General features: G+C 35.4%; 1 protein-coding gene across 10 annotated transcripts in view; it reads left to right on the top strand.

Annotated features, from left to right (window-relative positions):
- VPS13B (vacuolar protein sorting 13 homolog B) overlaps positions 1 to 12,784 on the top strand; it is a 478,347-nt gene that overhangs the window by 134,922 nt on the left and 330,641 nt on the right. The gene's annotated exons all lie outside the window — the stretch shown is intronic.

Raw genomic sequence — 12,784 nt, 5'->3', positions numbered from 1 at the left:
ATGGATTTTGCTTTAATGATAAATCTAACATATAGTGCACTTGCTGATATAATCAAGTGAATGGAATTTCCAAAATCTTGACTTAATGTCTTTTAAGTATGAAGCAATAATGTTTTTATGAAGTAGCTTTTAAATGGCATTTGTTGAAGTGGAGAGCAGCTGGATTAGAAGGGTCTGTTTCTAACTGCAATCAGCAATGATCATTGTATCATATTACAATCACCCTATAAAATAGCTTGTATTTTAAGAAAAATGGGAAAAAGTGGGCATAGGAGTGGAGAGAGAAGTAAGCATTGGTGTATGTGATGCCCGAAGGGCTCTGGAATGGGTTACAGTTTGGTAATGTTGCTTCAGCTGTTTTGGTAGCAGCGTAGTTCTCAATGGAGGGAGTTCCTTATCAATTTAGCTTTTTCAGGGTTTTAAAATATTCTGGAAATACTGTCAATATGCATTTCTCAATTATTTGAAGATGTTGGGTTTTAATTGTAACATCTATCAGAAAAAGATTTAGCTCGAACAAAGACTAAAATCACAGAATATTTTGCAGTTCTTCCCTCCACTTCTCTGTACTACAAAATCTTATTTTTACTATTTTTGCATTTGTATACAAGGAATGTATCTCTTCATCTGCCATCTTGCTTTTGTCCCTTTCTCAGCTGATAAGTTCTTTCAACAGGGACAATAAATTCTTTTCTTACACAACATTAAATATGTTAGCAGTAGTGTGTTCTGAAATTTAGAAGTCAGTGCTGAAACTCCAACTTTAATTTAGAAAACCCTTGCATCCTTCCAGTAGTTGTGTGTGGATTCCCTTAGATATGTTGTGTCAATGCATTAACTTAAGTGCAAGCTGTTTTTATTGTTTCAGCAATAACTTGTAGTTTTCCTGTGCTAGGCAAGATACATATATTTCATTAAATTTCAAATTAAAATTTATACATATACTTCAATAAACTAAATTTCAGATAAAACAAATGTGTAGATTATTAAATTTGGAAGAAATTCTGTGTACTACTTGACTAATGAGTATGCAAAAAAAAAAATGCACAAAAAAACCCCACTCATTCCTGCCATCTAGCTATGTAGATAACTACATAGTTAGAATAAGATTTGCATTTTGCTATCAGCTAGCTCAAATAAGTTCACTTTACTGCCTGGAGAGGACCTTTCGTTTAAAGTACTTCACTTCCCTGAGCTCTCTAGATAGAGAAGAGGGATCTACCACTCGATTTATTTGTCCTGGAAAGCAGTTCCACAGGATATGGGAAGGGGCTAAGGGAAGCTGTTGTCATGGCGTGCATAGATTATTTTCTAAATTGCGAAGGGTTGTCTCAGCTCAGGTCGGACCAAGATCTATACCTACAACAAGGACTAGCCGAGTTCTACGTTTTGGCTGTTCAGGAAAATACGGCCTGATGTTTTGCTGGCTTCGTTAGGACTTTTTATGGGGCCCTACTACTACAACAGTATTCACGACTTTCCTTCCTGGTCTTTTGTCTCTTACTAGGAACATCCCCCCTGTCCAAGCACCATGCACTTGTAGTATAAAATTATGATACTCTCAGTAGAATATACAGAGCCTCCAGGAGTGTCTGAGTCCTTCGTTTTGCCAGGTGATGTGGAAGGCTTGCTTTTTGAAAGGCTCAATCCAAGTGACTTGACAATACTAAATCTGCTGCGTATCACGGCAGTCATTGTGACATTTGGTTAATTCAGAACATTGTCCTGTAGCAGAAGGGTTAAGACTTTTCGCTGTGTTCAAGTAGAAAATTTCTTCTAGATCTGCATATATAACATCAGTGGTATAGTAGTTCTATGCTATTGTGTAGTGATTAATTTGTATATTAGTAATAAAATTATTACAAAACATGACTCTTCCCTTAACTAATGACTAAATGTTCCTTTAAGACCTTGTATTTCTCTAGGGAAGTTAATGTAAAGAAGTTGAATGCTTTTCTTTAGGTCAAACAGGAAATACCTACCAAAACCAGGATTTTTTTTCCAAATCCAGTAATCTACACATTTGTTTTCTTTTATTTGAAAACTCAAATTCAACTATTTGTCCACCTTAGCTGGCTGGGATTTTAGGCACAGTTGTAGTGTGTATATCTTAATCCGGTCCTACCCAAGAGTGTATGAATGCCTTCTGGAATAAATCAAAACAAGAAATGTAGCTGAATAAAGTTTCTGACTGATAGATCTGTTGTATAATCTGTTGTATCATTGTAATGCCTAGGAAAAAGCAATCCCGCTCATCCTGTCTCCCTCTCGCTCCCCTCCTCCTTCGAATGTCTGTCGTTGTACCGTCCATTGCATTTTATTAACACTTTTGACCTTTAATAAATCTTTTAGAAACTTTTGTTATACTTTTCTAAAGATTTCCAGAAAATTAAGGTTTTTATCACGAGGACTACTTGTTTAGAAAAGCACAGGTTTATTTTATGGACACCTTATTAATTTGCTCTATAATTTCATGATCATTTTTGTTTTTTTTTTTTTCAAGAAAGGTGCTTTAGTTTTCTTCTGAAGTAGGGCCTACTGATTTCTCCTGAGCTCTTATATGATGGGAGATGAATAAGATAATTCTTTTTTTTCTTCTTTTAAATGTAGTTTGTTCATCAGTGGTATATTATGCCATTAAATTTTGATTATGTTGCCATCAAACCATCAGTCTGTTCTGCCCTATTTCATTGCTTCTTGCATCTACGGTAAGGACCCTGTCTTCAGTTTACCGGAAAAGAGTAATTAGAGTATGTTACTGAGCCAACAGGGGTGATATTTCTGGTGGATGGTCTTGAAATGTCTTCTCTTCCTTTTTTAAATCATGCAATTACCTTAATGAGAAGTGGCGGTTGGGAATGAATTCCTGCTCTCGGTGTTCCCAGGTTCTGTCAAATACTGCTGTACCTAACGAAAAATGGGGTAACTTTCTCAGTGCAGATGAATGTTCACTCTACTGATGTTTTGAATTGGTATCATCGTCCAAGCGCGTGAAATCTAGGAGAGTTGTTATTAGCATGAATGTGGAAATACCATCTTCAGAAAAGAGAGCATATAGGCAAGTATTGGTCAAATTTTGTGATTTGTTCAAAATGTTATGATTTATGATTTTGGGATTGATAAACACCAAAGAGAAGCAAGCACATGCGCATGCATAGTATTTAAATTCAATGTTTAATGGATGAAATCTGTCACAGGTCTGTCTTGGTTGTGTTCGTGGTTTTTCATATGTTTTTGAGGCCATTTTTAAATGTTAAAATATACACCGTACATTGAGCATTCTGGATAAATATGTGGCAAGTTGTTTTAAAGGTCTTGTTCCTTTTCCTAATTTAATTTATTCTTGCTTTTGACATATGCAACTTCTTATAGGAAAGTTGCATAAAATTAGGTTTACTGCTTTTACAGTTTCATTAAAATATCGTTAGCATCTCTATGACCACCTTGAATTTCTACGGATGCTGCTATCTTCCAAACATTTCTGAGAGTCATTTTATTTTTTATTTATTTATATATTTATTATATTAAAATCATGCTTTAAATTAATGAGCAAGCGAATTACAGAAAACTGTTTATTCTGCACTTTTTATCAAGTGCTTTTAGATTTTTAGATTCACCTGTGAACTAAGCAGTTAAGAGTGAAATACATAGAGAGATAGAAAAATGCTATGTAGTTATAGTAAATGTGACAAAGTATAATATATAACTAGTAAGAAGTTTTATGATATGCTAACTATAATTGATTCCAGTGATTTGTCTGTTAAAGCCAATGCAAATAATTGTAACATCTGTCAAAAACCAACCACTAGCATGAAAACCTTTTAACATTTTGCACTTAATAAACTATTTTATACATAAACTACCTTATTGTTTATATTAAAAACTAAAAAATATTCAGTCTGTTCCAGCCATTCTAACAAAAACTTTAATAAGTAGACATTGCATAAAAATGACACAATCCAGCAGTTATTTGGTAAGGCCAGCATAATCATAAATTTACCATCCATGCTTTTCCAAAAATACTAACCCATATTGTTCTCTCTGGACCTGTTGCAGGGATGACTAATCCAGCTGCTGAGGTCTCCCTTTATGTGTTTGATGGAACACTTGGCTTGCTAGACTACAGCTGTGTGTTTATGTGCACTGCACACCTGCAGAGGCCTGACAAATAGCTGTAGTATGCAGAGTATACAAAATTACCCTGGCAGTGCTGCAAATAAGGAAGTTTCTGTTTTGAAGTCCATATGTGTGTGAGCTTGAGATGCCAGCTGGGGTATTTATGTTGCATTGCACAGATGTAAAACTGCCAACTGATTTTATACCAAATAAAGGCTAATCTTTTTATACATACTTGGTGTCAGAGTTATGAAGTGGTACATAAGAATGTTCTCACGACTTAGCTCTTTTAAAATAAAAGCTGACGTTAAAAATGCTTGAACTTGCAATATGCATAGAGGTTACAGATAAAAATGTACCGTATTTAAATAAATATCTGCTGTACAGGAGAGTCTTCAGGGTTTTATTATTAGTGATGTATACTTATTAGCTGCACATAATCAGGACTTGATTTATTGTATGCATATACACTACGCTATATATCCCTTTTTTCAGGAGGTCACTTCAGCTCTGTGTTGAATCCAGTTTATGGGTTCTGAAATGTGAAAGCCCAACTTATATAGCTACTTAACTTGAAAGCGTTGCTTTCCTGTTTTCAAATGTGTCTAATTTATAGCACAGTGATAATTTTTCATCAAATACAATATGGATTTTGAAAATTATCATTGTTATTAGACATTGTGAAGAATAGGACTTTAAAAGTAGTATTTTTCTTCAAATACTTAAGAAATGCAAATAACACTGATTTCCTTTGTTGAAGCTGACAAATAGCACAGACGTGTCTTGATTGTTGAAAGTATTTTAGTGCTTTTTTTGATTTGTTTGCTCTGGGCTACTAAAGCATGTGAAAACGCACAGAATTTTGCTCAGGCCTACTCTATAGTAGTGCATACTTGAAACATATTTATGCTAAATGCTTAAGAACAAACATAAGGGGAGCAGCCTTGAGGTATATCACTACAGAACGTGTCCCCAAGGACTTCAGGATTTAGTTTTGCTAAATGCTGTGTACGGCTTGGAAATGACTCGCCATGATACACAGCTCACCAGACTGGTGGAGGTTTTTTTAAACCAAAATCTTAATGCATACATGCATGTGCATTCACACTTTCCCCCTAAGACAGCAGTCTTTGGCTTCCGGAGCTTAAAGTGAAAGTTTATAAATATCCCCCAGAAGTTCAAACAGTCCAGATTCACAAAGTTCAGAAATAAAACGTCTTGACTGCTAATTATCAGAGAGACACTTCAGGTGTTAGTATGAAGAGGTAATGAAATAGACTTAAGTGGAAGGAAGAGCTGAGATGTACCCTGCAGTATTGCAGCTGCATGTCTTGTTGGCTAACAGAAAAGACTTACTGTGCCTGTGAGATGCTTCTACTAAAGTGACTGCTGAAAACTCGTCTACGTAGCAGAGAAGGTTGAGAAATAACACAGAATGCCAAAGCTGAGTGAAAAGCAGAAACACTTCAAAAGAAGTTACTTCTGCTAAATGAGTATAGGAAGTCTTAATTGTTGTTACATCCTCTATTTAAGAAGTGTATTTAAGACCAAAAAAAACCCACCAGAATTCTGCTGGTTGTGAGGAAATATGTTGCAAAGATGGTCTAGTTATTTTGTGTCAGGGCCAGCTCTCTTATAGGATATCACTTCAAACAGACTGCCGCCACTGCAGGTTGCAAACACACAATTGAAGGCTTCTAGTTCTCAGCTCATGCACAGATGTCTTTCAATAAGTTTAGCCAGTAATTTCTTCAAATTGCTCAGTTTATCAGCAGCACATGTCATCAATCCTGGTGTGGTTGCTCAAGTCAAACTACAGAATCCTTAGCTTACAGACACAGCTGCAAACAGGTGAACAGGCAGAAAGTAATTTGTGCAGCTTGGTGGCTGTCAGACAAAAGACAGACAATCTGTGTTTAAAACAGATTGCAGGCCTTGCATGAGCCAGACAAAAGGGATTTCTACAACTGCAAATAATTCCAAGGTTAACATATTTTCCTTTCTGCCATTAGGTGATTTGTTAAAATTGGAAACAATGAGCATTATAAATCTACACAGAAACTAGAGATAAGATGAAAGAGAAAAACAGATCACTAAATAAGTTTACATCCTTCTGTTGAAAAGCATACAACTGGCATTCATATAGGCTTCTTTTGTATAAACTAAGTTGAGCTGCAATACCTATATGGATATTCAGTACAGATTGCAAATTACGGTAAGGACATCTAATTGGCAAAAGAAACAGAGCAGTTAAAAATGCATGCTCATAGTCACGTTCCTCTGTATTAAAAAGTTGACTTATTTTTTTCATTGGTAGAAGAAAAAATTGTAAGCTTGTCAGTTGCCTGTACTTTGTTAGTACTTACTTTTTTGTGTGTCAAAAATTCTACCTAAATTTGGATTTCGCTCTAAGGTACTGTGAAGATTTGTCAGGATTTCATTTTAACCTCTCTATTTCCCCAGATATTACAATGCTGGGTAGATGTATCAAGTTTTAGTGTAATAAGTATTTCAGAATTAAAATGTGTTACAAACAAACTGTAGTGCTAACCTAATAATAGTAAGTTAGAAAACATATACGTCCCTAGTCACAGATATTACTTCTTCATATGTATGCATATAGAATATCTAATCCTTCCACTTCTCATGGGCTATGTAAACTTGCTTTGACCTCAAAACTTCTTCAGCAGTGTTCCATGAGGTACTAATCAAGCTAATGTAATATAGCCCTTCTTCCTGTTTAGATCAGTGAGTAAGTACTTGCGTGCAATACTATTGACGGGTAATTCTATGCTTGGTTTAAGTTGTTCTGGCAAATTTATTTTCTGCATTATTTAAAACTTATCAACCTAGAGGTACATGGGTAGAAGAAGATGCAAAGACTAACCATATACTTTTAGGTAGTATCTGATTCTGTGCACAGAGGATAAATCAGTCTGCTATGCATGCTATTTGAAATGCATTGAAATCAATATGTTTCTATGCATAATATAACAATTTTTATTACAACGAATTCATGAGTACAATTGCATGATTCCAGTTAATTATACAAAATTGTTTACACATTAATTATTTAAATTGTTCTCTCAGAGTTCACCGTTGCTTTTCAAATGAAAGAGCAGCTGACTGAAAAAATAGTATTTTTTTTATTTTGTGGTCATACCTACTTTACATTCTTGACTTTAGTATTAATTTTCTTGTAATTGAAGACCACTGTTGTTAGGCTATTGAAAGTTTATACTTTTTTTCAAAAAAACAGTACTGAACAATTCTGCAGGGATACCTTACGCTGAGGTTGTGGTGAAGAATTCCTTAAATTTCTCAACTAAAATAGGACACAAGCATGTGCTTTAATATTCTGTATTATGGAAATATCTTCTTAAAATGCTTTTTGATGACAAAATGCTAACTCCAGGATTAAATTGCATCCTTAACATATATTTTGTTACAGGACTTGCCTTGCATTTGAGTTTTTTAAAGTACATATCTAAATTGGCAGTAAAATTTTTAACGTCACATAAATTAATCACACTAGTGGAGATTTTCTATTCTTTGGCCAGGGAAGATTATAAGATAATTAACTTCTCATGGTGACAGCACGTCAATTGGTTATGTGGGGTGTATGCCACGGATTGTAGCCTGACATTGTTAGGGTGTTAGCATGTAAGTGCTTCATGCATTCACTGTGAAGGTGAGATCATCATCTTTAAAGGATGGTTTTAATTTGTGTTGCTGAATCAAGTGGATACTGTATTTAAGGAAGGGAAAAAAGTGTACTCATGCAGGTTGCTGTCTGCAGTCCAAATTGCTGATCAGAGAGTCTTTATACACATCGGTAATGTGCTGTGCAATATAAGCTGAAATATATTCCACAAGGGAGGAAAACGGAATAGGTTACATACGCTGTTCCTAAGTGCAATGAATATAAAACTCCATTACTCACTTTAAGCAGGTGCTTTTTATATGAGGCTTTAAAGAAATATAAAACTGCTGGTGAAATGATTGGTTTGTACAGACACGACTTAACTTCCAGTACTTTGACCAGATAAAGAGGCTAAAAATATTTCTACAAACATTTCTTTAATGATTTCAAGGATTAAAGGTTAATATCCTCCTGGTGTAAGAAACTGCCATTCCAGACACTAAATGTACTGTTTCTTTTTAAGCCCTCAGTAGTGGCAAAGAATATTTAAAAGAAAACAAACATTTTTACTAATTTTTGAGCATTGTGTTTTTTAAGTTTGTATCCTAAACCATGTATATTTAAATTGCTGGAAGGAGCACGGTGATACCATAAAGAAATGCAGTGAAATACAGAAAGCAAGTTGTCATTAAATAAGAACGATATTCTACTTAGAAACAAAAATCTTCTTTAAAGAAAGTGAAATCTTGTCATCCAGGCATGTGGAAAGCTACGTATGAGGGAGTAGCCCCAGGTCTTTTGGTTGTTTAAAGCAGCATATATTATCTGAGAATGAAAAGAATGCAAATATCTAAACTGCTCTAGATAATACCAATTATTTCAATATTACCAAGCATTCAATAATACCAAGTATTTCAATACTTTTGTATGTAATCTGTATCATGTTTTACTTTCCCATCCTGTCTGTCTTCTAGCCTTTCCTACTTTTTGCAGTCAGTGTCCACAGGAGATGATGTCCATCTTTTAACCACATCACTGTTGGCTTTCTTCACCTAACTGAAAGATGTTAACATTCTCTTTCATTTCCATGCCAAGCAGCTCAAGAAATCAAACAGTTAATGATTATACCTTAGATGTCAGCTGTTGATTATCTTTTGTTAATACCATTACTGAACACCTATGTTCATTCGAATTTTTATAAACCTTTGCTGTTTCCTCGCTTGAAGAATTAGTGTCCATCTTCTTCCTCAATTTGATGGCCTTTCTACTGGTCCATAACTGTTCTGTCCAGTATGCAATTATCTCAGATTGAGTTTATGACAAATTTTAGTCATGAGATATTCTGTTTGACATCAAGCAACGGACCAGGTGTCATGTTGGGTTACTGGTAAGCTTACAACCATACGTAGGTGAGATTTAGCACTTCTTCTCTTGCATAGTAGGTATGTTACATAGCACTTTAAGGGTTGGACCTGCTCTGGTGAATGAGGCTTTTAAAAGACAAAGGAATACAAGCCCATAGGAAACCAGGCTTTATTAGTTTTATCATTACCAACTAACTTATTTAAATAGATGCATGTTAAAGAAATGAGATCCACAGAAGGTGAAGAGATCTGAGATGAGCTCTGGTTCTCCTAAGACTTTGTTCTTTCGCCCTACGCTTTGCTGTCCTAGAAGGCTGTAGTTTTTTTTTTTTTTTTAGTAACTAGAGAACAGGGTTGTAAAATGCAGAAATGCAGATTTTGTTCTAGAGCCTATAATACATGGCAACTTGAGGTTAGTGTGTTTGAAGATAAGGCATTTGAACTGATACTGCATTGAACTTGAACTAGTCTTAATGGAAAATCAGAACAGAAAATGCAGTTCAGGTTATGTGTGGTCAGGTTAGCATATATACATGAGAATATGCATTTCTTGCAAATCAGTTGAAATTTCACATGACGTGTTGGACTTGACGTCACATACAGCCAAACTTCTATATTTGAAAGGGATAGAAGGCACAGGTGACCGAGATGAAAGCAACTGATTGTGAGTGCATGCCTCCAACCAAAGGACGTGTTTCTGGGGATGGGAACTGTAAGCTTTTACCTCTGTCCACCAGCCTGTCTTTGTCTTTTTGGGGATCGTACTTCAAGTATTTTGTGGTGAAAGTTTCTCAAGTCCTTATTGCATCCTGGAAGCATTTGAGTCAATGTCATTTTAGCGTTTGTCGACTGACTGTGTATAGATATGAGTGTTGATAGAACACACTTTCTGAGAGTTAAGGATTCAGACTGACCATATTTTTGTGTTTTCTTGGAAGAAAAAAGTTATTTTAATGCATTAACTCGGGTTCTTACCATTTGTGTCAAATGATGCAGTAGTATCTGAAATGCAGCTGTTGAATCCCATAGAAAGGAAAATCCATCCTTTTCTTCTTTTTGAACCTTTAGTTAGAATCACAGGAACAGTGCCACTAAAGCCACTTTAGTCTTGTGTCCTGCCCATTGTCATGTTACCACATCCTAAAATACTTGCTTTAGTTAGCTTATAGCTGGCAATGCCTGAATTACTTGACGTTAGGAATAAAAAGGTTAAGGAGGCATTTGCCTGAAATTAAACTTCTCACAGCAGGGTTCTAGAGCTGTTTGCCATGCTGTATATTTAAAGTTGAAAAGGAGTTTTCCTTCTCAATTTCGATTAACAAGAACAGCAGTCAGCCTATGCATGAATTGTATTTCTATACCCTAAACTGAGGATGTTTCAGGATGGTCGTTGTCCTCTTGATTGCTTGTGGTAAGTCTGCAAATGTTTGCTGGCTGGTGCATGCACAGTGGGTAAAGGGAGTTCTGGAAGGTTTTGCAGCCCTGTGATATGTTGTCAGAAAAGTTTGTTGTTTTTTTTTTTAATTATTTTTTATTCCTTTTATTAGCTGTTAAGTTCTTCTAGGAGCAAAATTAAGGAATTACTTTATGTGACTTAAGGCAGATTATCAGTGATATACAGAGGTGCTTCTGACCTAGAATGCCTCACTCAACATGTTATTCCTAATATTCTGTCATCTCCCTAATGTTGATGTTCAGTCTTTGAATCACAGGTTTCTTATTTCTCTCACAATTTTGAAGCAGGATTTTAGGAAAATAGGAAAGTATCTGCATTAGGGCAGATGGGGAGCTATATGAAGGCCATCGTGTAGAGTCTCAAAACTGAAATATAGCAGCAGGGTTTTGCCAGATTTCAGTGACTCTTCCTGTAGGTGAAATGCTGTTGTTCTTTAGCAATTTTTTGCAACATATTAATCTCCATTACTAAATTGTGTCCTGTCATTTATTGGTCCTGTGCAGCCCTGGGAGCTTCCTAAGGCCTGTGCCATTGCTGGGAAAGACCTGTGCTGTTTAGCGTGAGCTTAAGTGTGATATCTTGCTTGGGCCTGTTCCTAGGTTACCTTGTGAGGGAGACACTTCAAAATGTCTAATACCTATATTTTTTAGGACAGGTTTCTTTCAGATATGGTACTGTGGCAGAAGCACAGGCAGTAGAAAAGCTGTCCGAATCACCAGACATTAGAAACAAGTCTATGAGACTCCTCTTGTTGTTCCCCGTTAACTCTAGAGAGATGTAGGGATAAAATAAATTCTTAGAATATCGGTACGTCTACTGATTGGCACTATTATGAGAAAATAAATAATTATATGAATCAGAATAGCACTAATATTGCCAATTAAAGTTCAGTTAGGAAAAAAATAGATCTGTCCAGTGACACTGGCTTAAAATAAGCTGTCTGAATTGCTGTGTTTCGAAGAAGAGAGAAAATAGTTTTATGAATGTGTACATTAAGACTGCAAAATGTGGTCTGCAGATTATGATGACAAATTAAAAACGTGGAATTGTGAACACAGTAAAGATGTTTGAGGAGTTTTAATCACAAATACATAGTTTTTCCCACAGAAAATAATAAAAAAAAGACAAAGTTTTTGTAACCTGACTTCTGCATTTTAGAAAATTTCTTTTTCTGTTTATTCCAATTAAAAAGAACATACACCAAAAACACAACAAGAAAACACACCCAATGTTTTCTTGTCTGGTGTTCTGTTCAAGGAAACAAATAACAAAAAATGTTTAAATTCCCATGCTGCTGCTGTCTTGCTGCGATGAAGAACATGGAAGCCCATGTTCCCCTAATGCTTTGAACGTGACAAGCAGCACCGACACCAGCTAGAGCTAGTCTTCATGGCTTTAGCTATGTTTGTACTGCAGGCAGGAAGGAACAAAGTTTGTTTTTAACATCGAGTTCCTCGCAAAAGCCATCTCTAACCTAGTCGAGTACAGACTTTCTGAAGTCCTCATTGAGGGCCCTGCTTAAGCAGGGGCTGAACTTAACACAAATGAGTGTCTTCCATGAAAAAGTGAGGTTTCTGTGATGATTTAATTTATTTATTAGCTGTTTTGTATTAGTCATATGAACTTAAATAAAAGTTTCTGTGAAAATAATTGGAACTTCTTTTTGATTCCAGTAAGACCTAGGCCTAAATGTTATTTCATTTGGTTAATAGTTATTTGCTTTTATTCATGGATTGATCTTTTTACTCAGTTTGAAATCATTTTGACATGTATGTGACAGTCTTTTACTATATCATGTTGCCAAACCATAGTTTATTGGTACTTAATGCTTTAAATATTGCAATTTTTCCTTCTGAGGCCATAACCTAAATATGGGGAGAACTCATGTGGAGCTGCCTCTAGAAGTTTTAGTCATGCCTTATTCATTTCCTATTTCATATTTTGCAGTTCTCTCTTTTATGATCTTTCTAAAGAATTATTTATTATATTTCAGGGATTTGGGGGCACATGGTCCTGACTCTTGTCCCAGGAATCAGTAACATACCTCTTTTGCTGGTTTCTTGTCTTTTCTATTGATCACTTCAGATTTTCTCTTGGTTTTCCTCCAATCATTGCAAATTCCTTTTATTACAAATGGATTGGTAAAAGACACATAGGCTATTAGTGAAAATCACTAATTAGATAATTTTTTAAACAGGTCTTAAA

This window comes from Anser anser (genome assembly GCF_964211835.1).
Source record: "Anser anser genome assembly, chromosome: 2".
In the NCBI taxonomy this organism is placed as follows: Eukaryota; Metazoa; Chordata; class Aves; order Anseriformes; family Anatidae; genus Anser; species Anser anser.
Note: the sequence above shows the minus strand (reverse complement) of the source record. Positions and strands in the feature narration are given on the sequence as shown.